At 38.4% G+C, this 27,714-nt stretch overlaps 1 protein-coding gene and 1 long non-coding RNA gene across 6 annotated transcripts in view; one reads left to right on the top strand and one right to left on the bottom strand.

The window, feature by feature from the left end:
• SOX5 (SRY-box transcription factor 5) overlaps window positions 1-27,714 on the bottom strand; it is a 903,217-nt gene that overhangs the window by 514,859 nt on the left and 360,644 nt on the right. The gene's annotated exons all lie outside the window — the stretch shown is intronic.
• LOC116661293 lies at window positions 9,191-21,766 on the top strand. Its single transcript, XR_004317144.1, has 3 exons — window positions 9,191-9,691; window positions 15,128-15,175; window positions 20,124-21,766. It is a non-coding gene; the product is annotated as an uncharacterized LOC116661293 (long non-coding RNA).

The following is a 27,714-nucleotide window of genomic DNA, read 5'->3' as shown; positions in this document are numbered from 1 at the left end:
CTTTCCTCCACAGCCCAACCCTTGAAGGTAAGAGTTCCTCAGAGCTACATTCCAGGTCCTCTTTTGAGTCACGATACAATCCTGTCCGCTCCCGTAGGTTAAACTCCCACCTACATGCCAATGCCTTCAAAAATCTGGCTCTCCTTCCTAGACCCTTACAATATGCTCATAACTCACTTACTCAAATAGTAAACAACTATGCCCTGGAAAGTCTACATGACTGAACAGGTCTTTAATCTGAGCTTCCCTGCTTCTCCACAACATCCATTCAGCCCACAAGCATCTTTTGTCTGGACTGATGAAACAGGCTACAGTAACACTGTTTTATAGTGCAAATCTACCCTGTCATTGTCCAGATGAAATAAGTTCCTTGGCTTCCTTCTGTCAAAATCCAACACCTGTGTACAGAATCCTTCCTCATCTAGCTGGACATAGCCCTCTATCTTATAATTCAGCACGTCTCTGTCCCTATGCTCTCTGGAGTCACTGCCCATGATGACTTGACTCATCCCAGCACCCACCTTCATACAAACTGCTCCTTCAGTGGAATTCTTTCCTTTCCTCCCACCCTTCACTTAATTACACCCTGCTTCAGGTCTGATCTTGGCTTCTCAGGGATGCCTTCCCTGAAGCTCAACAAACTAGTGTTATGGTTCTGTGCTCGTATTAACTATCATATGACTGGTATATATTACAAATGGATTTAACAGACGATTGCACATGATAAATAAATATCTTATTTTTAAATGAAGACCAAATACAATAAATTAAGTTGGGTACTGAGGTTAGCTCATTACCTTACTAATGCCATCGAGTCTCTGCCAGGACAGTTCTAAATTTCTGTATCCCTAGATTCACTTATAAGCAACTTGAAAGCAGAGATTAAGAAAGTTCCTAAGCTTCCCCTCCATACTTTTGCCATCATTCTTGCTGCCACAGGGTAGGAATAAAATTGGAGACCCTCCTTTATCCTACAGCCTTGGCAAGGCATTAAATTCTTAAGTCTCCTCTCCAATGAGACAACAAACCAGTACTCCCTTTGGATGAGGATGAAACATCCTGGACTCTAACTTGGGAAGCTTGAGCCCCAAACCAAACACATAGAAAAGTGAGCACATTACAGTAACACCATCTAGTTTGGTCTAATTTTTATATCAGTTGCTTCCCTGCAGCCCTCAGGTTAGCCCACAGCCCCCATGGCAGATCCACTCTGGTAGATACATAGCATAATCTCCTGTGATTTGGTAAAAAATGCTTTCTCATGGATAATTTTTACCCTACGGATCATTTTTTTTTTCCTTCTATAAGCATCCAGCCAGCCTTGGCTACTTTCTCTGGAGGGTTTCTTGGGTTTTTTGTCCCTCAGCTATAACAAACTTCCTTTCTCTTTTTAGCAGTGTATGCTGCTGCTGTTGAGTTTTTTGTTATTTTTATTAGCATATAGAGCAATATTTTAAATTAATTCTCAGATGAATGGATTTTTCAATGAGATTATTAAATGCATTCTGTTAGATATCTGATAAGGACGTTCTGAGCAAAACTTCTGTGCCGACCACTGTGCTAAATATTAACAGTACACTGTGAAGAAACAGGCATCGACCTTTACTCCTCTCTCAGGAAGCTGACAACGTCGTGGGGGAGAAAGGCAGTAAATAAGTAAACATAATGACATAAAATTCTATAATTGTAAGCATATGAAGAAAAACAAACATGATGAAAAGCCAGAAAAAAAAGGGCAGGATACGAATTTAGATAGGAAAGCAAGGAAGAAACTTGACATTTTGGCAGAGCCCGGAAGGATAAGAAAAAGCCGGGGGGGAGGGAGGGGAGGGGAGGGGGCAGTTCTACTGAGTGGGAACAGTGCATGCAAAGGTCCTAATTTGGGGATAGCTTTTGCCATGTTTGCCAAACTGAACGGTAGTGTGATTTGAACTTCATAAATAAGAGAGTAATGGCTCAAACTGAAGTCCCAGTAGAGAACAGAAGCCATATCCTGCAAAGACTATTGGTCATGGCAAAAAATTTGGATTTAATTCCAGTTATAATGAGAAGCCATTGGAGGGCATTAAATAGGAGAATAACATGGTATGATTTATATCTTATAACCTGATTTATATTTTAAAGGGATCACTAGGGCTGTGTGAGAAACAGATTTGTGGGAGAGGGACAAGAGGGTAAGCAGAGTGACCAACTGGAACACCACTGCTAAGTCCAGAAGAAAAAGGGTAAAGTAGGAAGGTGGCAATGGAGAAAAGAACAGATGAGGAAAGTGTCAAGACAGAATCTGCAAATAGGAAAACTGGGATTTGCTAATAGATTTAAACATAATTACATACCTTTACCAGAATATCTGACTACCACAAATCTATACAAACATTCAGTCATGAGTTAACTTCCATTGTGATTCCATAATCAGGTGGATGGATGATACTAACTTAAAGCGAAGAATAATTTAGAGAGAATCTTGAAAATATATCCATAATGAAGGTCCCTTTGAAGGAATGTTAAACACCTTTTCAGTTGAATAAGCCATTTATAGTCATTAGCAACATATTAAGGGCTTTAGTCTATGTCTGTTAAAAAGTTCAGTACAACAGGAATATTACTTTTCCCATGGCTAATGTACCTTTTACTAATTATTTAAAAGAGATGCTGTGGACTGTGTTAGCTACACATTTCACTGGCCCAGCATGCTATCCCATTCCTCATCCATTTTTCTTTGGGGGTGTTCCTCTTTCATACTTGTGGCTTGGGTTTGTGCACTTGGCCCATCCCTGGCTCTGTACCTGACCTCTGTGGCCAGACCAAAAAAAAAAAAAAAAAAAAAAAAAAAAACTGTGCAGGAATGGGGATGTACCCAAATCAGGCTTTCTCTGGGTTTTTCTGAATTGCACATAGTGGGTGGTGCTCCCTCCCTAATTGAGAGCTGGAGCTGTCAGTACGGAGGACCCCCGAGTTCGGCCTGAGCCGCAGTAGTAAATCAGAGCAGAATCAATTAGAAGATACTAGAAAAGGAGGGGAGGAAAGGAAGTTTCTAAAATCAAGCCAGTTTAAGTTAATCTGAGCTGAGTGAATTTTACTACAACTGAGAGTCCTAACTCATAGAGAGGGAAATACATTTAATAAAAAGAACCCAAAAGATACGGGGTAAAAGCTTTTAAAGGTGAAAGCTGAGTACAACCAGGGAGAAGGAAAGGTAGATCTGAAACAACGTATTTGGAAGAAGTGGTGTGAACATACATGCAGCTTATACATCCAGATGCTTCGATAAACGGTTACATGAGAGCACTACTGACGAAAACGGAGTCTAGGGTGAATAATGTGTGTGGCCAGTGTGTCTTCGGAAAGTGTGTTCAGCTCCAGTGAGTAAGATACACACTGGGAGAGCACGTGAAAGAGTAAGGACAGCCTGCTCATCTGAACGGGACGGGGGCAGAGGGAAAAACTCCCGTTCTGTGCGCCTCTCCCGGAAGCCTGAAGCAGCTCCAATCCGCTGGACTTCGGAATTCACAATCTGTAACGTCTTCACTGTGTGGATGTTTCATTTCACTGGCCGAAGCTGGTCTGCTGGAAGAGACGTGTATTTTCCTAGACTGAGGACCGCGGAAACGGGGGAGACAGAGAAGAGGAAAAGAAACAAGCCATGGCAGCACACGGCCCAGGTCCTCCAGGGGAACAGAAAGGAGGCAGAGAATGCAGTTGCCTCAGGAGTTCACGACACTGGCCGGTGTGGCTCCTCCCCACCTCTGGGGCGCTTTCCCTGCAGACGTTCCTCCTCTCCCTCCACACCTGAGTGGGCAAAGCCACTCAACACCTGGCTTTCTTCAACGAGCACCTACACCTCAAAGACAACCAAGTGTGTACGTGCGTACACACATGCTCAGCTCTCATTCCTACCCTAAGTGCCAGCTCCATATTTTTACAGAGAGCTCTCTCTTTAGGCGGTTCAAGCCACTAACATCAAACATATCCACAAGTGATTTCTTAGAGTCCATTCCTCCATTCCTCAAACCTATACCTTCTTCTCGTCCCCAGAGCATCCCATTCATCTAAGTATCCAAACTAGAAAAAATCTCTGAACTGCCCTCAAAAATTCATCCTTCAAGATTCAGCTCCAGTGGTATTTCCTCTGAAACTTATCAACCTCCTCAGAGTTACTAACATTTCTGAGCACAGCTGTAGTTTTTTAAAATGTCTACATTCTAGCATTGATAATACTGTATGGCATGGTTTTCTGCATATGACATCCTTTGACATTAGACTACAAGTTTCTAGATGGCCAGAGATTTATCTAAGGCATTTTTCAATCTATCGTATCTGCCGTATCTATCATACTGTATCTATCACATAAATAAAAGCTCAGCTATTGTTCACTGGATTCATTTATTTAAACCACTTGACCCCATTTCACAGAGTAATTAATCGTTTTCTGCCGAAATGCATTACTAACCTGACATCTTAAACATGCTGCACTAACTTAACGTATATTTATAACCTGACTGTAAGAACATGCAGAGGATGAAAACGGACAACAGAAGTGAGTATCAGGTGGATGACTTTAGATCTGCCGCTGCCATTATTTACACTTTCAGAATTACGAACTATATGAGTAACGGCATATAGTATAAATGCATGTGCCTGCAGTGTGCAGGATATGTGAGAAAGAGACGGAGACAGAGTGGTACACATCTGTGTTATTAAAACTGTGTCTATGTTTAAAACAAGTATTTTCAGACTTCACAGGATCACTGGGTACAAATCCGCTACCTCCACATTTGGTCTACACTGAACTAGATTCTCAGCATGTTTTCCCTTTACTTCCCCCCCCCCCCTCATGTCAGAGGCTAATTCAGACTCACTGAACTCCTAAAGGACTCAGGGAGCATGACCACAGCTTTGTTATCATCTTGTTAATAATTTAAGAGAGATTGTTTGCTCTACCATTCTGTCAAGTTCCCATTCTTGGCTCTCTCCAATACCCAGTACCAAGTAAAAATTTACTTAGTTAATTCAGTTACATTCAACAAACATGTATTGATCACACATACACCAAAGCATTCTGCTATGGACTGGGATACAGAAATGATATATTCAGACCACACCCATTCTCAAGTAGCTTTCAATTAAGCAGACTAAAAAGTTCAGAACAAAAGTGTTTAAACTCTCTAATCTTATCATGCCTACCTAGTGTGCAATCTAATAAGTAAACTCTTCAGTCACAGAGCAGAGTTTTCCAATAGGATGATCAATTTTTTTTAAGGTTTAATGCCTTTTACAAAAACAAAAACAATGATTTTCTTACTAACATGTTAGAGAAATAATTATACATATGATGTTTTTTTCTTAATTGTATTTTTCATGCCCTGTTCTGGAAGGCAGTACCAGAATAAACGTCCATCAGTGCTCAAATGAAGAGGAAAACAAGAAAAGACAAGAAGGGCTCTTAAAGTTAAGTTACTCCAGAGGAAACTGCACCAAGAATAGCTATATACTTGGGCTGGAATTTTAAGAAGCAGTCCGAGGAAAATTTATACAGAAAATTTATACAGAAATACCTTTCCCTTTTATTTGCTATATATTGTGAAATGATCACCACAATAAAGTACTTTCAAATATATAGTACATCACCGGTAACTATATTCATAGTTCAAGAAATTACATAAGAGGTTATATAAGAAATTTTTCTTAAAGAGAGCATTTTAAATGCCCTCACACACAAAAACTTATTCTAAGTATTTTGATTCTAGTTTTAAAATCAAACAAAGCCAACAAATAATATAATCACAGCTGAATGATGATGGAACAAGTTACAGAATTCATACACTAAGTTTTAAATCCTGACATTAAAAACAATAGAATCAGACACTTTAAAGGTGAGGTCCAGAAGAAAGGAAAGGCTAGGCTGTTGCATTACACAGGCACCCAGTACTGACTGCACTTGCCTGGAATACAGGGCAATGACTAAAAAGACTTGCCCACAGTGTAAGTAGGTCCACTGCATCAGGAGACCAGGATCCCTGCAGGTGAAAAATAAAAGCAACCTAGCTTTGGGGTCCTGGAAGACAAGATGATATACTATGTGATTCTACAAATGTGAACATTTCTCTATTATTTCCAATACCACCATAAAATAAAAAGCCAGAAAACACTGGTTGGCATACTGGCTTCCTGCTCTGCTTTGAGAAGAAGGAAAAGCAAATGCAGAAATGCGGAAAGCTACTGATGAGATTCTGGGTCTTGCTACTGTGAGCAAGTAGATCACCCAGGACATGACGCTCCCTGGAGAAACAGACACATGCACAGCTTTAAAAAGTCATGAAGAAAAGTCCACAGTAGTTTCCTTTCATCCGGGGTAATCGTTTTATGAACTATGCTAGTGGCCCCGGTGCCTTACGTAGATGCCAAAATCATCTGGACCATCCTCTACATTTAAGAAAGATAAAGAAGAGATGACTGTGGTGTGAAATCCAGGGTGGGAGGGGGCACTGCCTTTCCCTTTTAAGAGCATCAATTAAACCCAGGGGAGGCGGGTACAGTTTACTAGTTAATTAGTCCAGGGATGAGGTTCTTTCATGTGTAATTCAGAACAGGAACACCTGGTGTGCGGCTCTTCAAAGCACGAGGGGGGGTGCAGGGAAGCCAAACAATGCGAGAGAGGTCAAGACAGAAAGCAACAGCACAAGAACAAAAACGGTTTCTCTCTGACCTTCACCCTGCTGCAAATAAAATGAGATTCCTGAGGGCTCCCTCCCCCTTAGGTCCGGGGAGAACAAACAGCTCCTGGCCCACTCGGGGAGTTCTGAGAAGACATGGTGTTAACTAATTGTTTTATAACCCAATTAAAAAGGAAACAGAGAGCCAGAGAAATGCAAAGAGGGACATAATGATTATAATCGCATCTGATATACAGCGCACACCCAAAATATTGACATGCTCTCTCTCTGTCTTGTGACCAGGTAGCATTCAACAAAACTGGGAAGGGAGGGTTCTACTTGAAGACAAATTACTTTGTTCTGTTGAATCTGAAATTGAGCAGTCTGCTCATGGCACACCTCTCCTTGTGAATTCTAGCATGGTGAGGTCACTTTTTTTTTTTTTTTTTTTAAGATTGTTGCTTCTAAACATTGTGGTTGTAGACAGGTTGATAAATGCAGGTGAAGAAACATTAATGTTTAAATTGAGCCAAATAATACATGATTTCAGCTGTGGTATCCATTTAAAGAAAAAATAATAAATTTTTAGGGTTTTATTAGTGGGTTCACTCAGAAGGAATGAGGGAAAGTATACTGGAATGGATGGAATCTGGTACCTTTTAAAACTCACCACCATGAGAAATTCTACAGCACAGAGTACAGTGTCTGACGACATGAAAAAGCCCGCCATAGAGAGTTCTAACCTAATTTTAAAGATTGCAGGATCAGAAGAAATGGCTTAAGAATTTCTAACATTGATTGTACTTGTTTCTGCTCTAGAGAAAACCTTAATAAAAATTGTCTCATATCCCCTTTTTCGTGTGTGTATGTGTGTGTGTTTGGCATGTTTGTCATGCACACCACACACCCACAAACACACATAACAGAAGCTGACTTCTGATCCATTAAACCAAAGGCACTTGAGAGGGAGGGAGATGGACAAGAAAGTGAAGAAATCGTGAAAAGGTTCTTAGCACATTTCTATAGCTCCGTATCTGTAATTAAAGAATAAACAATGAGCCAGAGATGGGAGAGTTGAATAAAAATACAGAATTATCTGGTGGTGCAAGAAAACGAAAGTCACTCAAAGGAAAAGTAAGAAGTGCAAACACTTGGCGTGAGACACGTGTGTAAGAGTCACTTTTAACTATCAACCACAGGGGGGGTGCCAGTCTCCCAACTCTTCCAAAATTTTAGTTTCAGGTTCTAGCTATTTAAGTAATAATCCAGAAAAATAAGATTATCTTTCCTCTGTATTTTTTAGTTAATTTATTTATTTATAAGTGTCAAAAAATCTCTCCTGAACAGAAAGACTGAAAATCAGCTCTGACTGAAAAGGAGAAAGGAAGCCTTGCCATGAATCAGGCTTGGAGGACAGACACAGAAAAAGCCAAATATTTAAAACACAAAACACTCTTTCTTCCAAGGCCATGTAGTAGCTGCAAAACGCCATTAGAACCCCTCTCATTTTTACCGAAGTCACCCCAGATCCCCTTGGCTATTTTCATCTCTTATTAGGAGTACCCAACTGCTGCTAAACCGCGCTGGTCAAAACCTAACAACATCCAACTCCTAGTTAATTTCCGCTTCTAATCCCACTTTAGAAACAGTAATCAGTCCAAAACCGTCCCCTCCTTCCCTGAGATTCTCCTCAGAATCCTCCAGCAGAACCGAGCCTCAAAAGCTGCTCCCTCCTAACTCTCGTCAAGGGAATTCCATGGTTCTCTGAAATTCCCTCCCTCACTATGAGTCAATATATCCGATCTGGTCGGACCACAGGCTTGCTGTTGTTGGCCTTTAGCGAATTAGGTTTTTATACATTCAGTAAGCAATTACTGAGTTTCTACCATGTGGAATGCATTGGTGTTCTGGGAAAGATAAATGAAAATTAGTACCATTTCTTGCTTTCCTGAGGTCCCACTAACCTTGGAGAGGTAGGACAGAGATTTATAACAATGTGAATAAACACCACAAATAATCATTACAACAGAACAGTAGTCTGGAGGTTCAGAGGACAGAAGGGCAGACGTCAGGATGGGATCTGGGGATGCTTAGAGAGAAAGCAGCAGATGGCCTGGACCTTAAAAGAGATTTCCTGAGCCTGAAAACAGGCAGTCCCCGTGGAGGGGAAAAGAGGAACCAAGGTGCAGAGACTGGGATGAACCACGTGTGACCAGAGAATGGCAGTCTCCTATAGTCAGAACACAAAGTACACAGTTCAGATTACTGGGAAGTCAGCCTGAAATCTGACACTAAAACATATATTTTATTTGGTAGGTGATGTGGAAGCACGAAAGGTCTCTGAAAAAGGCAATGGCTCTGTCAGAGGTATACTTGAGGATGGTTTATCCAATAATGTCATGAGAGACTGGAAAGTGTTATAGAAAAAAAGTACTCATTCTTACACTTGTTAAACGGCAGGCTGACTTCACACACAGGAACTACGGCAGCAGGACTAGGGACCGCAGTGCTACAACCGGATTTTGCATTAGGGAGAGATGGGACCCGACGTAATACAGAAAGGAAAAGTGGGACTTTACAGCCAAGGAGTTGGGTAGGGGTCGGGGGTCAGTGAACGGAAAATTCCTGAGAGGAAACATCAGAGGTGAGGAGGGATTTCTGGCTAAACCAACCTAACCCAACAAGACTCTTGCTGGATGCAGGCAGGTGGTCAGACGTCGCGTAGGGGATGGAGGGAGAGGAAGCCCCTGAGCAGACACGGAGGGTGAGCAGATATCGAGGATGCGGGATTCCAGCTAAACCGACTCCGCAAGATATCTTGCTAAACCTGGGCAAGGCAGAGGCAGAGATGGAAGCACAAACGTCAGAGCCTGGTGGAGAAGAGTGTTCAGAGAAGCCTGACCAAAGCTTGGTCGAGGAGAGACTGTTGGCAGACAGAAGGCTATTTTAAACAGTCCTAGTGGGAGTTAACCAGGGTTCCAAGCAGGATGGAGAAACAAGAGCGGAAAGGAAAGAAGCACCTAAGACAAACACGGAAGGTGAAGTATCAGAGGGCGGTGACGGACAGGACAGAACAGAACAGGGGGATCCAGAGAGAGGGACCAGGGAGGGCTGAGGGGCGGAGCCTGGGTGGCTGGGAGACTGAAGACCCTTAAAAGAAGTGGGGAAATCAGAGGGGAGATGACGCAGTGGAGGAGAGTCCTGGGTGTACGTTCTGTTTCAGTCCACTCCACAGAGGTCCAGATTCTCACCCCTTCTCCGTTCTGTTTTAATAGCTATCCTAGAGAGAGAGCAGGGCAGCATTTTCAACTAAAGGAAGTGAGCGACTTACAGTGAAACATGGGTTTCAGTTTCACTTTCAGCCATTACTGGCTCTGTGATCTTGGCAATTATTAACCACTCTAACCCTGAAAGTCTTCCTCTGTGCAAAGGGAATTCTAACAGTGCCTGTCTTAGAGAGGGGCAGTGAATGACTAAATTAAACGAGTGGGGGAAGCAGAGTGCTTGGCCAAGGGCTGCTAGCTTGCAAGTGGGATTCAGCCCCCGCGGCAGTGGGAGGAGGTGGGGACTACAGCTCTGACGGGTCAGGGGCTCCCTCTGGCCCTCTGTGAGCGTATCCACAAGGCGTGACTTGCTATACCTGTTTTCAAAAAGTTGCTTTAGCATCAAAGCCCACGCTTGGAAAGAACCCCTACTTATGCTTCTAGAGTTGCTTTTGGTTTGTTGGGGGTTGTTTCTAAATGTGGGTGTTATCTGACGCGTTCAGATGGACTGAGGGCCTTTAATTTGTTACTCTACCTCAAATAAATTAGAGTTTTAATAAGTCTATTTTGCTATAAATATCCTTTTAGATCTGTTTTCACTCAAAATCTTACATTATACTTCAAAAATACCATTTACTCCTGAAAGGGCTAATAAAGGTCTGGAACTTTAAAGTATCTGGGTCTTATAAGAACAGATAAGAATGAAGTGTACTATTTGCATTTCAAAGTGATCTTCCAGTTTCCAAAACCCAACTTCTTTTTATGGGTTTGTAGTACATAGAAAAAGAAAGCTAATTTATTAAATAAACCCCAAAATAAGTGCAGTCATTACTGACAATTATAAGTGGCATATGTGGTCTAACAAAGCAAAATAACATGTCTACGCCGGGCACCTCCTCTCCTGAGATTCTGCTGCGCCTTGTAGTGAGGAGGTGCGGGAAGTCTGGAGGAGGAATCCGGTATCAATCTCCCTTCAACAAGTCGGGAAACTCTGTTCTAGAGCTTTGTAACATCAGTCCTGACAAACTATCATGCATAAATTTCCAACCCGCAAACATCATATTTCTTGATCTTACATCACAATGTGAGAATGCACGAGTGCAGATTTGCAAGAATGAGTGAAAAGAAAATGTGTAAATTCCAAAGTTGTCTCCATCCAGGATCATGATGTGGTTTGTGCCTTTTAACTAGAGAAGATCAAATTCACCACCAATGGTGGGATGCAGCATCTCTTGGATGAGAGATTGCCCACTCCTGGGCAGCTCTGGATGGACAGCAGAGAGACTGGTAGCTAGTGGCACCTGTAAGAAATACGTGCACAGGACAATGCAATCGCCCGCTTAGAAGCTTGACAGGACTCTCGCCTGGACATGCGAAAGGCATCATGTTATTCTGGAGGCAACTGCTTTACATCTCATTCTTAAATATATACCTTTAGTATAGCCTTGCCACTTAAAATAATGTCAGAGTAAGTTTCAGTATAACAACTGAGACCACAGAGGCATACCATTTGTTTATCCCTGTGTTCTGGAGCAGAAGTACCAAAGCAAAAAAGGAAATGTGCTTGCTTTTGACAATTGAGTTTTTCTCATGTTCATCTGCTAACACTTCCTTACACTGTAAGTCTGCATTTATTTTACAGAGACTACACTGATCCTACACACAGAGATGACACCGCTCCCCTCCAGGCTGGCCTGTCAATCAGAGTACTGTCTCTTCACATACAGCATGTTCCATATTTTCTTAGCTAACGTAGCCAGTGGTGTTTGGGTTTAGTTGTGCGTTAAATTAGTCATACAATTTCACGAACTCTTAAACATCGAATCTAAAGAGTAGGTGGATAGTGGGCATTCGTTATGGAAGCATTTGTGTGCGTGGGGGGTTGGGGTGGGGAAACCTGTTTGCAGGACAGGTAAGAAAACATACATTTTCATTTTAAACATTCCCTCTTAAAAACACCGGTCTAAAATTCTGCTTGTAGGAAATGACCTTCTGTTCTAAGTACGCGCAGGGGAAAGAGCAGACAATAAGAGGAACACTTAAGACACATAAAAGTGTGTCACATCAGTTTCAGCCGCTTACATCCACGGGATGATCCCAGAGATACTCCCCACATTTAAAGAGCTGCTGTAGGATGTCCCAGCTATTGCATCTGTGTGTGTCCCAGGCAATGTAATAGATTATACCTCGACTCCTTAAAGAGCACCCTGATAATATGCAAGGCTAGAATGTCAGAAGCTATTAGAAACTCTCAGATGCACAATATATCTCCATCCCTGAGTTTTCCCCTTACACTGCGAAACACCCGACAACAGGCATGCAAACTGCTCAGCTGCAACTGTTCCAAGTCGAATAATTACAACTTGTCAGAAAGAATTAATTTTCCCATTTCTCATAAAGATGTGTAAAAATTACCATGTTATTATACACTGACACTCTCTGGAGGCAGACACAAAATTTAATTTTGAATTCTTTCCGCATATTAAATTAAATCCATAAATAAGAGTTTAGGCATTCACTCGGAAGCATATGTTCATTGGGAGCGAAAGCCAACACGAGCCCGGCTGTAATGGCTGTTGTAATGTTTTAATAGCTCGCTTCTTCTAAGCACCAATAAATTTACATGATCATAACAGTCGTGGGCATACAAGAAGCCCATTACTGTCTGGGCACAGGCAGCAGCGTTAACAGGATGGAAAAATGGAAAAAGGAAAAAAACTCTTAAATAAAATTAGGCAACTGCACTTGTCAGCTGCTCCATGATTGAATTTTTAATATTGTGGTCAATTGGTCAAAACAAATAATGGGATAAAATATTTTAATGTATTTAGAACCTGTTTCTGTGGTTAGCCCACAAAACTGTTTCTTGTTTGTTGGTTTTTCAAAAAAAAAAAAAAAAAGAAAAAAAAAGGACCATCTCAATCTTGCTGTTTTGAACAATTTTATATTTAAAGACACACTGTAATTTTTCATCTTTTAGAGGACACTGGCTCTCTATGCGCCCATATTTGAAGTTGGAGCATTTCAAATTCGGCTCAAAGGGTGATTCTTTTTAGCCAATGGAATGTGCCTTAGGGAGACTGCTTCGGGTGCTAAGAAGTGAGGTCTAAGGCAACCCTTGTGGGACACAGGAGTGCACTGCCTGCCTGCCTCTGCCTGGATCAGAGAATGCTTTCCTTTGGAAACATAAATGAATACATGCTCCACAATTAGAATCCAAACTGAAAAGAAAACACCACAGCCTTCAGACCATTACTGAGGTGATGTAAATTCCATTTAACAGGGTTTGTTTTCTGAATAAACAACTTACTTCTTAACTTCTATGAGCAAATTCACCCTGGTTGTGAAAACAAAATATAGAAAAACCTATACCATAATGCACATTACTTAAGTGCTTTTCAAGGATAAAGAGTCCAAAGTAATGGATGGTCTTACAGCGCAGGTCAGTGCTGGCTGGTTGGCATTTCTGGTCCTAATCATACAGATGCTGTCATTGATGGGAAGCTGTAGGGTTAGGGATGCAGTGAGCATGTTAGCAGAGAGTAAGAGAGGGAGTGGTGTTCAGAAAAAAAGGTTTTGTTAAGAAGGATATGTGAATTGGCCAAAGCTTTTTTCATAAAGGGGTGATGAGTAACACATGCCTAGAGAACTGGCATGCACTAAGAATGGAAATGAGAAAAAAAAGCATTTTTCCAAAAATGGCATGTAGATTTGATCATATTTACCCTTATAGATAGACTGCGATCATATAGGTAATGCTTATCCCAATGATTTCTCTTAACTAAGAAACCAATGCCATTTCAGTATAGTTTCATTTTATAGCCCAGTTCTGAATCATGAGATGTTTTTATACATATTCAGATATTATCAAAAAAAGTTATTGGTTTGAGAGTTTTCTGTTTTGAGAAAAAAGATTAAACCTCGTAATCTGCACCACAAAGACAGGTAACAAACTCTTCCTCCTTAATAATAAAAGATCTTAAAATTTTTTCAACAATGTGAGTACCCACTACTAAATAGTCTATAATTCATTGCTGATATTTAACAGAAAGTCAGAATAACTCTTCTACCTTTCCAAAAAATGCACAGATGCAACCAAAATCTCTTTTTTAAAAAACTGAGGTTGCTTAATACCAACTGAAATCAGCTTCAAAATTTTCAGTTAAATTTGTAGAAAAACTGAACTAAATATCCTAACACTCTGAGTAGCAGATAACTATATTTCTATCAAATCACCCATATTTTTTAAAGACAGTTTTTTTTTAATCACTAATCCTCAAAAGAAAGGACAGAGCATATGCATTAAGTATTTCCAGATCAGAAATAGAAGAATAAATATAAACCCATCAGAATGTTCTGGGAAAAAAGATACACCTTGCCAAAACTTTATAAATGACTCTGAAACCTTTCTGCAAAGATTTCTCTTCAACGCTAAAAAACAAGGTATATATGGAGTGTTTTAAACCTCCTTTGAAATCTTTCTTCTCCTACATGATTTAATTCAGGTTGCTATTAAAATGGCTTACCAGGTGAAACATATTTATATCCAAAGTGTTGCAAAGTATTATTAAATGAAGGAAAAATCTGTCAGCAAGAAGTTTTAAGGAAAAAACGGCTGGGGACTGTACTCAGGTAATGAAAGATGGTGGATATATTGAAAGAGAATTAGAAGGTTTTCACATCTAAATATGTGCATAGGTTGATAACAAGTACACAAGTTTATTAATAATATTACCTGTGGTTACAAAGAAAGATTCTGACTAAGAAAGAATACTAGATTATACCATCTCTTTTGTCCAGTACGGTCTCTTTTATTGTAAAATGGTTGGAATAATTCTTCAGGAGCCAAATGACCCCCTGCCCATTGAGAAAGGACACTCACTGTCCCAAAGGACAACTCCCTTCTGTAACACTAGTTAATGCTAATACAAACAAATGGAACAGATTTTATAAAACCTATTTGAATAACAGAGTCTTTTTTTTCTCAAATACTATAAACTGGTCTGTTTGATTATTTATTATTTACATGAATACATCAATGTGCCATATGCCCCAAATTCTAGTAACAATGTAAACAGGTGGTAATAAAAATGTGGGTTATTAGGGTCTGAAATCTGATAAAAGACAAGTTAGTATAGTTTTCAGGAGGCTGGGGAATGTAATTACCCAAACTGTTGAATTAATCACTGGCTGAATCATGTTTATATTTAGGTATGGTGGATTTTTTGAATGGAAAGGAATTCTCAATTATAAAATGAGGTAAGCATTTAAAGTCTGTTAGAAGTTTCTTTTTGTGGGAAGGGGGTAGGTAATTAAGTTTATTTATTTATTTTTTTAATGGAGGTGCTGGGGATTGAACCCAATACCTCATGCATGCTAAATGCACATTCTATCACTCCCCGCCAAAATCTGCTAGAATTTTCTTAATAGTAAAATATCTGGGATCAAATTAACCAGATTTGACTTTATATTTCCCCTTTTACGCACTCCCCTTTGAATTAAATTTTGAGAAATATAGAAAATTTCTCCTTATTCTACTATTTCCCACTTAGAAAAAGGAACTACCACGCTCAACAAAAGGAGGCTTTTCCCAGGAACAGAGAGACATTAAATGTACAGCAGGTGCTCGCTAGTACAGGGTCGGAGAGAAGAAGCCAGGGGACAGAATACACAGAGCTGCCTCTCCTCTCCAGCTGCTTTCTCCATTCCAGCTCTTGGGACTGAAATTAAGCCAAGGATACCTGTAACACTGAGCCCCCAAAATACAGAAAGGAGATGCAGGGTACTGGTTGCTGCACACATGAGCTAAAGTGGCAAGCCTCTAATGAGGTATAAAATACGGATTACAGTAGATCTGTTCCAGACTATGTCCAAAGGTTTGTTGCTAGTAGTATTAATAGGGGTATACAGAAATATCATCTTCTTTATTTCCTTTTTCTCCTCTATAATGGGAAGCTGGTGGAGAGGGTGCTTGATAAAGACACCTTCTCTAATCCTTGACAAATCTATTAACTTTGATTCTCATCAACATTCACTTTATCTACTCACTTATGTATTTGTATTTTTCATTTAAAACACACATCACTGGGGCCAAGGTGGAGTAGGAGGGACTGGATTTACTATTCTACCAGAAACAACAACAAAAAATTAGCAAAATACGTGAAACAATACTTTGTAAAATATTAGACACCAGGCAACAGAGGATATTGATTATTGAGAAACAAGTAAAATTAGGTTACTCTCTTGAGAGATTTTGCAGGCTGTTGCTCAGGAAAAGGGAGTTCAGGTGGGTCTGACAGATTCCCTGAGTTAACGAGACAGAAATGAATCCAAGAAGACAAAGGCAGTCAGGATTCATATGACCAATTCTTAGAGAAAAGAGCTGCACAGAGAATTTGGGAGATTTAGAGGGTTCCCCTCAAGCATTCAGCAGAGATCAGTATATGTGTGAGGAAACTGCCCATAGCTAGAAAAAGAACCAAAATTAGAGGAAATCGTAACTTAAGTTTCACACAAGCTAGGCATAGGGCCTATTTTCATCACCCTCACTGGGAAGGAAAGACTCACAATTCACAGAACTATGTTAAGTACTCAGAAGTGCCTTGCCTTCAGAGTAGGGAAAAAGTGACTCTAGAAAAAAATGCCAGTTTGGTTCCCACCTAATAAACCATAAAAGCAAGACCTAAAAGTATTGATCTGTTTCCACTGAGTTCTAGAAAATAGCTAAAAAGTATTTATAGGAGTACAAAAATATCCAGGATCCAATGAGGTAAACTTTACAAAATTTGGCATCCTATAAAAAATTACCAGGTACATAAAGAAGCAGGAAAATATGAACCACAATTAGAAGAAAAGTCAATCACTCAAAACTGACCCCAAACTGACAGAGATGTTAGAAATAGCAGAAATGTTGAATAATAATTGTTAGTTATTTAATTTCATTCTGTACAATCAAAAACCTAGGTGAAAGATAGAAAATATTAACCAAAGACATGGAAAATACAAAAAAGATCCAAACCTACCTTCTAGATAATAAAACTACAATGTTTCTAGGGAACAACAGAGAATCAGTGAGTTGTGGGACAACTCCAGGAACTGCACATTCTGATATATGTGCACATGGGGTAAAGCAGGTGAGGACAGGAAAACAATGTTTGAAGAAATAATGGTATGAAAAATTTTGAATTGATGAAAAGTATAAACCTACAGATAAAAGAAAGAAAATAATTGACAACCTTGAATTCTATACCCAGCAAAAATATCTTTCAAAAAGAAAAGTAAAATAGAAAGTAGAAAATACTATTACAAAAGTAAAAAAATAAAATACAATAAAATCACTAGAGGATACACCACACAGAAATTTTAAAGGAAACCATTCAAGCAGAAGGATTATTTAAATGAGATAAAAAATAAAATATCAGTAGATAAAATTAATGTGAACAAAATCTGGTTCTTTGAGAAGACCAATAAAATTGATAAATCTTTAGCTGTCTGATCAGAAAAAGAAAAGAGAGAGAAAGAAGACACAAATAACCAATATGAGGAATGAGAAAAATGACATCACTTGAGAGTCTTCAAATGTTAAAATGATTATATTATAATCAACTTTATGGCAACAAATTTCACAACTTGTACAAAACAGACATACTCACTAAAACATACAAATTACCAATGCTCACTCAAGAAAAAAATAGGTAACACAAATAACTTTATGTTTATTTTTTAAATGAGATTGTAGTTACAAAAACAAAACAAAATGAAACCCTTTCCACAAAGAAAAATCTAGGCCCATCTTGCTTCACTGGTAAATTCTACCAAACATTATATAGATAAATTAATTTCTCTGCAAGCTCTTACACAAAGTTGAAAAGGAAAGAATACCTCTCAAGTCATTCTATGAGGGCAACATATCCTGATATTAAACCAGACAAAGACTTACAAGAAACATACAGAATACAAAATACAAAATACAAAAATTGTAACAAACTATGTGATCATATCAGTAGATAGAGAAAATGTATTTAAAAGTCCAACATCTACTCTTCATGAAGATGCTCAGTATACTAGAAATACAAAGGACTTTCTCAACATGATAAAGAACATTTACCAAAAAAAACTAGGAGGTAGCATCATACTTAAATAAGAAAGAGTAAATTCCTAAGATCAGGAATAAGACAAGGCGTCCACTATCACAATTTCTTTCAACCTTGTATTGGAGGTTGTACTGGAGTGCAACAAGCAGAAAAAGCAATAAAAGGCAGCTAGATATGAAAGCGATAAGCAATACTGTCTTTATTCACTGACAATATAATTGTATATATTAGAAAATCTAATTGAATTCCCAATAAAGTTACTAAAACTAATGAGTTGGGAGGGTTGCAGAATATAAAAGCAATACACAAAAATCAATTGTATGCTATACCAAAAATGAAAATTCAGAAATTGAAATTTAAAATACAATATCATTTATAATAGCATCAAAATGATAAAATATGGATTCACCTGAAAAGTAACTGCAGTACCTACACACTGAATATTATAATCATTCCCAAGATAAAGAAGATGCGCATAAATGGAAAGGTATATACTTCATTCATTGCTAAAAACCCAATATCGTTAAGATGTCAGTTCTTCTCAAATCATTCTACAGATTACAAAGAACAATTGCAACATAATTTCAATCAAAATCCCAGAAAGCTTTTTTTTTTTTTTTGTAGAAATGGACCAATTCCTTCTAAAATTGAGAAGAAATGCAAGGTACTGGAATAGTCATACACCTTAAAGGAAAAAACTTACAAAGTTTGTGTACTAACCTGACCTGACTTCAAGTCATACTATAAAGCGACAGCAATTAAAAAAAAAAAAAAGTATGGTACTGGCACAACGAGGGACAAATAGATCAATGGAACATCACAGGGAGTTTGGAAATTGACCTACAGATATACGGAAAACTGATTTTTGACAGAAGTGCAAAATGGAAATTCAGTGGAGAAAGTATATAGCCTTTTCAAAGATTGGTGCTAGAACAAGTGGACATCCATGTGGGAAAAAAACTTTAGTCCATAACTTGCACCATTTACAGTATCAACTCAAAATGGGCCACAGACCTAAACATAAACCTTAAATCTATAGAACTTCTAGAAGAATACATAGAAAAAAAATCTTTATGACTTTGGGTTAGGCAAATATTCCTTAGGTACAAAACCAAAAGCATAATCCACAGAAGAAAAAAATAGGCTGACTTCATCAAAAATAAAAAATTTTAATTCTTCAAAATACACTTTTTAAAGAATAAACAGTCAAGTCATACGCCACAAGAAAATATTTCCAAATCAATATACTGATGAAGGATCTGTATCCAGAATATATGAGACTCTCGAAACTCAATAATAAAAAAATCAGATAACCCAGTTTAAACATGGTCAAGAGATATGAACAGACATTTCGCCATGAAGATATGAAGATAGTAAACAGGCACATGAAAATATTCCTCATATCATTAGTCATTTGGTAAACATAAATTAAAACCACTGTGAGATGTAGCTACTAACATTAAAAAGACCAACCACACCAAGTTGTGGTGAGGATGTGCAGGAAGTGGGGCTCCTCTACGCTGCTGGTGGGAAAACAATGCTAGTTTCTTAAAAAGTTAAATACACATCTACCCTGTGATCCAGTCATTCCACTTCAAGGTGTTTACTCCAGACACATTAAAAATGGCCATAAAATACATAGACATGAATGCTAATAGCAGCCTTACAGGTAACAGTCAAACTGGCAACAATTCAGCATCTATCAACAGGTGACTAAATAAACTATGTATATACGTACAATGAATACTACTCAGTAATAATAAGGAGTGAACTGTTGATACACATGATAACATGGATAAATCTAAATAATTATGACAAGTTAAAGAAACCAGACCAAAGAAAAAAGTGTATATAATGGATGATTCCATTTGTATAAAATTCTGTATGATGCAAACTAATTTATAATGACAGTAGATAAAGACATGAGAAAACTTTGGGGGGTGATGGCATATTCACTATCTTGATTGGGGTGACTGTTTGGGGGACGTATACATATATCAATACTTACCAAATTGTACACTTTGAGTATGTGCAAATATATATCAATTATATCCCAATAAACTTAGAAACTATTGTAATTATTATTATTATACTGTATATGTCTGTTATTTTAGGTTCTTCTTCTACATGAAGAGTGAATACTTCATGCAACCATGAATTTTTGTCTGTTTACTCCACTGTTGTATCCTCAATGCCTAAAGCAATGCCCACCTGACAGTAGGTGCTAAATAAATATTTGTGTGATGAGCAATCTAGGAAGATTCTCGGGTTCTGACTCACCCTAATGCAGAAGTAATGAGTTCATTCACAACGATGTATACTACAGAAGCAAGAAAAGATCTGGGGAAAATGATGTCAACTTGCAAATGTAAAACTGAGGTATTCATGGTACCTTCAAGGGCAGATGTTCAGTAAGTAGTTGTAATAGACGAGTTCATGGGCTAAAGATAAAAATTTAGTGACCACCGACATTTAGGTGATAGTCAAAGCCATTGATGTCAACAAAATGACTCAAAGAAAGCTGACTAAGAGGGAAAATGCCAAATAAGCTACAAGAAAGCCACCATTTCAGGGATGGGCAGGGGAAGACGATGCTATTAAGGATATTAATACTGGGTAGGTAAAAAGATGGAGGAAAAGTCAGTTTAATGTTGTCTCAAAAGCCAAAAGAAATGAAAAATTTAAAAAAGAGAAATAGTCAACATCTAGCATGAAGCACAGACACTAAGTAAAATCAGGGCTGAATCATACATAGCTTCTGGACACAGTAACTGAGAGGCTCTGGAGCCATGGCTGAAACAGAGTTGTGGCAAGCTTGTTGGTAAAGGCAAGGTCTTAGTGGGAAGGAAGAAAGTTCTCGAACAAAAAAAATCAACAAAGCAACGGTCTTGTTTTAGGAAGATATCATGAAATATCCTGCATGAGAGACGAATGTAAAGAGAATTAAGAAGGAAGACTATTTGTAACACAATGTACTGGAGGGAGGTGAACAGGGTCTGTATAAAAGTAGTGTCAGTGGAATAGCAGGGGAGATCACTGTACAACATCACAGAGAAAAAAATCATATAATTTAGTAATGTATTAGATGCAAATGTCAAAGGACATTGAGAACTAAAAGGAGATGCCATGTTTAGAGTCATGGCAGATTGGAAAGATAGGGATATTAATAGCAATGAAAAAATCGGGAATGAGACCTGATTGGTGGAGGAGAGAGGAACATTCTAATCTAGAAAGTATTTTTATCTTTCTGTAGTTTCCTATTCCAAGTTTTAAAGATATCTGTGAAGGTGTACATAACGAATCCATAATTCATGAAAAAGAAATCCTACAGTTGTGGAAATTGTCATTAAATTTAGGTATACTGACTTAATGAGGTAGTGCCTCACCTATTTTTATTGGGGTGTTATTGGTAAAAATCATAGCCATAATTTCAACTGTGTAATTATAATTGAGGAAAAATACATCTGATATATTTGTTAAAACTTTAGCTCCTTGGTGGTGATGACGACGATATGCGCTGTGTGGTAAGAAAGTTCTGACATGACAGTGGTATCCTGAGGGCATCATGTGAGCTGCTTGCTGTTTGAAAGGCAACTCCTTCCTGAGCTACTCAAACAGCGGAAGGAACACAATGCTCTCCAGCTACTGCTATGCCCTCAAGCTTGGGCTGAAGTTTCTCATTGAAGTTCTCTTTAATTAGGACTGCTGAGAATCAATTTCTGTATTTCTTAAAAAAGTATGATTTCATAGAACTTGAGGAAAGAGGTAAAAAATAAGCTTACCATTACTCAAGACCACACAAAATAATATATATTCATTCTATCATAATACCGGTTGATATATATTCCCCTGTGCTTTATTCTTAATCATAAATAGCTTTAAGAAGCTAGGAAATGTATCATCTCATTGAATACATTGAGAAATATTCTAACATTTAAAACTCTCAGTTTTCCTCTATCACTGAAAGGCTTTCAACTGACCTGTTTCTCAACATACAAGCATTTTGTACTCTGTAAAAATCTTCTCTTGAATGTTTTTAAATTTCTTTAGGCTTCCATTAATATACTACATACATAAATAAAGATGTAAGTTGTCATACGCCTGGGTAAAACCAGTTTTTTTCAGATTTCAAAGATTGTTGTGGTCATTAGCTAAAAGTGTATCACAGCATGTCATATGTCATTGATTTTAAAAGTCTTGTATTTATTACCAATCCAGCATGACTTTCACGTACATTTTATGAGTTTTTATCTGGCGGAATTTAACTACCTTGGGCAAAAGTACTTTGGTAGCTCTTGTAAAGGGATGCCTCCCAGAAAGGAAGCGCTGAGCTGCACATGTGAGCCAGTCTTGCTCTGCCCCAGACCTGCTCATCCTATCCGTGCCTTGGATTCCCTCACCTGTGAAATAGAGATACAGGTGGCCTCTACCAAACTTACAGGTCTGAAACAAAAAATAACAGAACATCACCTGTAAAGTGTCTCAAAAAATCGTAAGTGGGACATAACTCAACATGCTCTTCTATCAAGACAAATACATTCAATATACTGTTGTTGTTGTTGTTGTTGTTCTTTGTTTAAATCTTCTTAAATTTGGCAAAGGTTTTTGAACTTGTCAACATACTGGAATGAATACCATCAGACAGGATAGCACGCATTATTTGGTAAGACTTGGTTATAAAATTGCAGGAAGAAAATGAAGGTGCTTAGTGCAGCCCAGCCATGGCATAGGGAAAAAAAAAAAACAGTAATCATATCTAATTAGTGCTAAAATAATGTTTCCCTTTGAAATGTTTAATTAGCGTGGTTTTATTACATAAACATTCTTGATATAGAGCGCAGGGTAGAGCTCGAAGACTCTGATGAGTTAAATGTTGCAAAGTGCTCTTGTGCCCTGTGTGGGGCAGAACCTGACAAGGAGCTGTTAGCAGATGTCTGGACCATCGGTGGAGCCAGGATGCTTGCTCCGAACAGCAGGCCGTCATTTCAACCATTGTTGCTTCTACCAAACCTCCCAGTGAGCTTTCAATTTAACAGCATCACCAGCAGACAAAGAAATTTCTTACAATTTGCCCTTCAGTTCAGAGACGAATTCTATTTAAACTTGTCTAACCTCTCATAACGTATTAGTTATTGTTGCCAGCCTGTGTGTGTCCCCTGGCAATGAGCTCCTCGTTCCAGGAGAAGGAGGGGGTGCCCTTCAGCTTGATAAAGCTAGACCAGATTTACTGGCAGGCTGACAGGATGCTTGTCTCAAGATTGCAGCAAATTTAATTAACCTTATTACAAATATGGTTTTCTTGATGATTACATCACAATTTGGTCTTGCTTTGCCTACTGCTGTTTCAAGTAATATGTGCTTTCTAAAACAGTTTTCTAGAAAAGCTCAGACTATTGGAACAAGTAAACTTATCCTGGCTCTGACCCCTCCTACCTATGATCCTGTTTTCACAGTTTCACGCACAACATCTTCCCTGGATCCTTGTCACTTTACCTTTGTTCTTGCACACCTTGCTGAAATCATGGCAAGAGGTAACTTTACAATAAAACTTAAGTGAGTCTAAGACATTAAACATACATAAAGGTTCTGGTGTAGACATCAGCACAGGGCTAATTGTTGCCCTAAATTCTTACCAAAGAGATTATCCTGGTCTTTGAAAAGTACAAGGGATTGTATCAGCTTCAAAGCCTAGTCAGGCCTTTTAACAAAAATAAATATTCTCATTTAAAAGCCTACACACACACTCACACACACACCACCCCCACAGTCGTGCTTTTCTCCAGAGGACTCTTGCCTCCCTAGTTCCTGAGGCCCTAAGTCCCTGGAATTGAGAGACTGGGAAGGAACATTCAGCCAACCAGACTAACTCATGCCCGGAACACCCAACCTCCAATTCAACATGCTTTCTTTTATGCAAACAGCTCAAGAGAATCCTCTTCCTCTAGGAGATTGCCCGGGTAAACCAGAAGAATTGCAGTCACTTCCACGTTACCCAAGAGCATCCCTCAAGGTTCCTTCTGATCTCAAAATACACAGCTTCCTTTTGCGACTGGAGGGTCTCGGCCTGTGGATACATCTCTAAAGTGTAAGCCCTTTAGGGTCATTCAGACCGAGGTTGCTTGACTTTGGATGGCGGTCAGGGCTCCAGGCCTAATCAGCCCTGTCGAGGGCCTGTTCATACATGGAAAGTTTTATTCCAAATAGATGGCAGGAGGAGGAAACATGAGAGTATCGTGGAGGCTCCCTATACAACAAAGGACTTTAAAGTGTTAATGCACCTTCTGCACAGCTACACGGAGCGGTCTGATCACTTAGCGTCTGGCAGATTACCCTTTTGAAAGGGGAAAAGAGAAAAATTTGTAAACAAGTTAGATGCCCAACAATCAGGGAATTGTTAGCCTAATAATCTATTCAATAAAATGCTTGGGAAGCATTGAAAAAGATTTATGAAGCGTTTACAACAACAGAAAGACATGTTCAAAGTTCAGAGAAAAAAACTAGGATACAAAAATTGTTTGGACATATAAAGAATAAAATATTTGGACAGAAAAAAAGCATTTAAAGTGGTTATCTTATGGTAGTGGGTAAAATGCATTTATGTTTCTTTTCTTTCTTCTGCCCTTATTTTTCATAATATAATAATTATAATTAGTATATTATATTTGATGATAATAATAACAAAATAACATGCTGCTTCATACTGAAAATTAGTGTAAGCTTAATTTTTTTCATTAGAAGAAAATCTAAACTTATCATGAGTTAGTTGTAGAAGTAAATTATGCCTTATAATCAGGAACAAATTCATACTTTGGGAATATTTTCTTTCTTATTTTTATTTGAACCTCTAGGCTCTGCTAAGAACTTGAAATTAAATATAAATGAGTGTATCTTCCTTGAGAACAGGAATTCTTGTTCCTGAGCACTGCTCAGGGTGGTCTCCTCATACTGAAGCTTCTTTATAAATATCTAAAGAATTAATATAATGATCACTCCCGATACATATGAAGTCCACCGTTTTCTTGCAAATAAATTACATGTATGTCAAACCTAGATAAGACAGGAGAATTTAGTTAATCATCCTCTACTGGTAGTCATGGGAATAGAGAAAATAGATTCTTGCTTTCCAAGACAGATGAAAAACGTTGGTTTTAGATATTTTTCTTGATTCATCATTTAGTTTGTTGAATTATTTGGGGTATTTTGAAAGAGGTTCCAAACATCCTTATCAAACTCTCTTATTTCGGAAGACATTGCTTCCTTAATGCTACAATCATGACATGAAGTTATTCTGAAACAAACCCCAAAAGTTGCAGCTATTGAAAAACTTTTGGGTTCAGAGGTGCAGAAAGCAAGTCTAGCAACCTACGGCTATGTTCTGCCCATGCGGTGGCCTCCGTCCTGAAAAACCTCTTCCCTTGTACAGTGTCAGGTTCTCTTCACTAAATTGTCTAAAACAATATGACCAGGATGTTCACTTAGGTTGTTAATAAATAGGGGTTGAAAACAAAAGATAAAGTAAGGCAAGTGAATTTGAACCTGTCTCTTCTCAATGCTTAGCTGAGCTGAGCTAAGAAAACGAGACTTTCATTCAAGCGTGGAAAGAAAACAGGTGTATCTGTCTGAGGAAGGAGTTCGGACCTGGATGCAGGCAGCTGGATGGCATCTGTAGGGTGTCAGGTACTTGAAACTCAAAAAAGCAACAGGAGGTAAAAAGTAGATGTAGAAAGAGAGGGAGGAAATGCAACAAAAACAGAGCTTATATTTTGAATGGACATGAATAGGATGGACAACTATCCCCTCAGATCAGATCCCATCTTCAGTGATTCTGAGGACCCAACTCCCAGCTTCTGTAGGCTTTGTTTCTCCCCCTTGGCACTTGCAACTTTTCTTTTGAGGACTCCCCTTAGGCTACTGGGGCCCGTTGCACTGTAAGAGCAGGGGCTGGAAGTGCCTGGCAATGTGGGTTTTATCCCCTCCTGCCTGGTCCTGTGGGCTTATAATCTAAGACTGCCTGGTAGGGATGACAGCTGACAGTCCCTGGCAGGATGACAACCAACTCCTTTGCCTTGAGATGATAAAAACTCTAAGGTGTAATTTACATTCCAAGCCCTCCACAAGACTAGGTCTGGAATCATACCCTGTTTGGCTTCCAGCCTTCTCTGTCCTGCTCCCTCCACTCTCTTATTGGTTTCTCTTGGGAGCACTTCCTTAATCAATAACTTGCACATGAATCCTTGTCTCAGGGTCTGCTTCTGGGGAACTATACTACTGTACATCTCAGAAAGTGGAACACATCACCATTTTTCCTTCCTCCCTCCTCCTCCTCACCTTCCTCCTGTTCTACCCTCCTGAATTCACCCCTTCCTGACTTCAGTCCCCAGAACTCATGCCAGATCATTATTCCTAGTTTATCTGTCCTAGATATATTAAACCAGCTGAACCAAGTAAAATTCTAAGAGAACTTAGCACTTCATAAAATATTATGCAATTAAGTCATATATTCAAAGACTTCATTGCAAGAACAATTTAGAAACTTATTTTTCTTAGATACAGCAATTAATGAGTTCCATGACCGATTCCCAAAGGAACAGCAAAAGTTATCCACAACAAAGGAAATATAGGATTCTAAAGGTATTACCATATTCTGTCCATGGACTTAAAAATCTATTGATGAATAGTTCATAAGAAGCTGTAAATTTGTGGGAAAATGTGCTTTTGTAAATAACAGTGTTTGATCACATGAAATGAGAGGTATGTGTGGTATGAAAACATTACTCAAGTTCTCTGCAGTGTTCCAAGTTATAAGATATATTCTATCTTACATTTGTCTGTGATAATTACAAATTATTTCTGTTTAATATTCATTATTTCTCTTTGATTAGCCTAAGAACATCCTACTTTCCTTCTCATTTCTAATTTTTCACCTTCCGTGTTCTCTTTCCATTTTCATTGCAATGGAGTTTCATTTTACCTTCATAAGCTATTCGATCTCCATTTTGTTTAATTAGCATATCTATGGCACTTTGGCATTCTTATATATAGTTAAGCCTTTTTAAAACTTCTTAAAATGTATAAATATTTCATTAAATAAATATAAATTCAAAACAAAATTCTTCATTGAACTAAATTACTGCTTAGGATTGCACGCAATTATTATAACACATTTAAATACTGTACTAAGTTCAAAATAGGTGAAATATATTTAACATTACACTGTAGAAACTATAAGCCTAATTAAAACAATAATTAAATGCACAGAAACAAATGCAACTCTTATAGTCAAGTTTCTTCTCACGTTTTTAATGTCAACAGATATAACTTAGAGGGCGTATTTTTTCATTTAATTTCATTTAATCTTCATTGAACCATTTGTTCACTGGTTGATCAATTTAACAAGTCTAGGGCAACAAAACTAAACGTGTTAACTAGCTATCTGGATGGGATTTGGTTGAGTAGAATTGCAGATCCAGTTCATAGCAGTAATCCTATGGGCAACAGCACTCTGAATTTCAATGACTGGTTTGCAAATGAATTCTTTTAAGATGACCTGTCCTGATAGAAATCTAACAAACACTGCTTTGATATTACGGAGACGAAAAAATTAGTCAGCTAAGACATTCCCCTTGAATCTCTCAGTCACATGAAGTGAAGCACCAATGTTTAGTGCACAAAAATGTACAATTCAAGAGTAAATAAAGAGGCTGA

The sequence above is a fragment of the Camelus ferus genome, chromosome 34 (assembly GCF_009834535.1).
Source record: "Camelus ferus isolate YT-003-E chromosome 34, BCGSAC_Cfer_1.0, whole genome shotgun sequence".
NCBI lineage: Eukaryota > Metazoa > Chordata > Mammalia > Artiodactyla > Camelidae > Camelus > Camelus ferus.
This window is presented reverse-complemented; position numbering and strand designations above follow the sequence as displayed.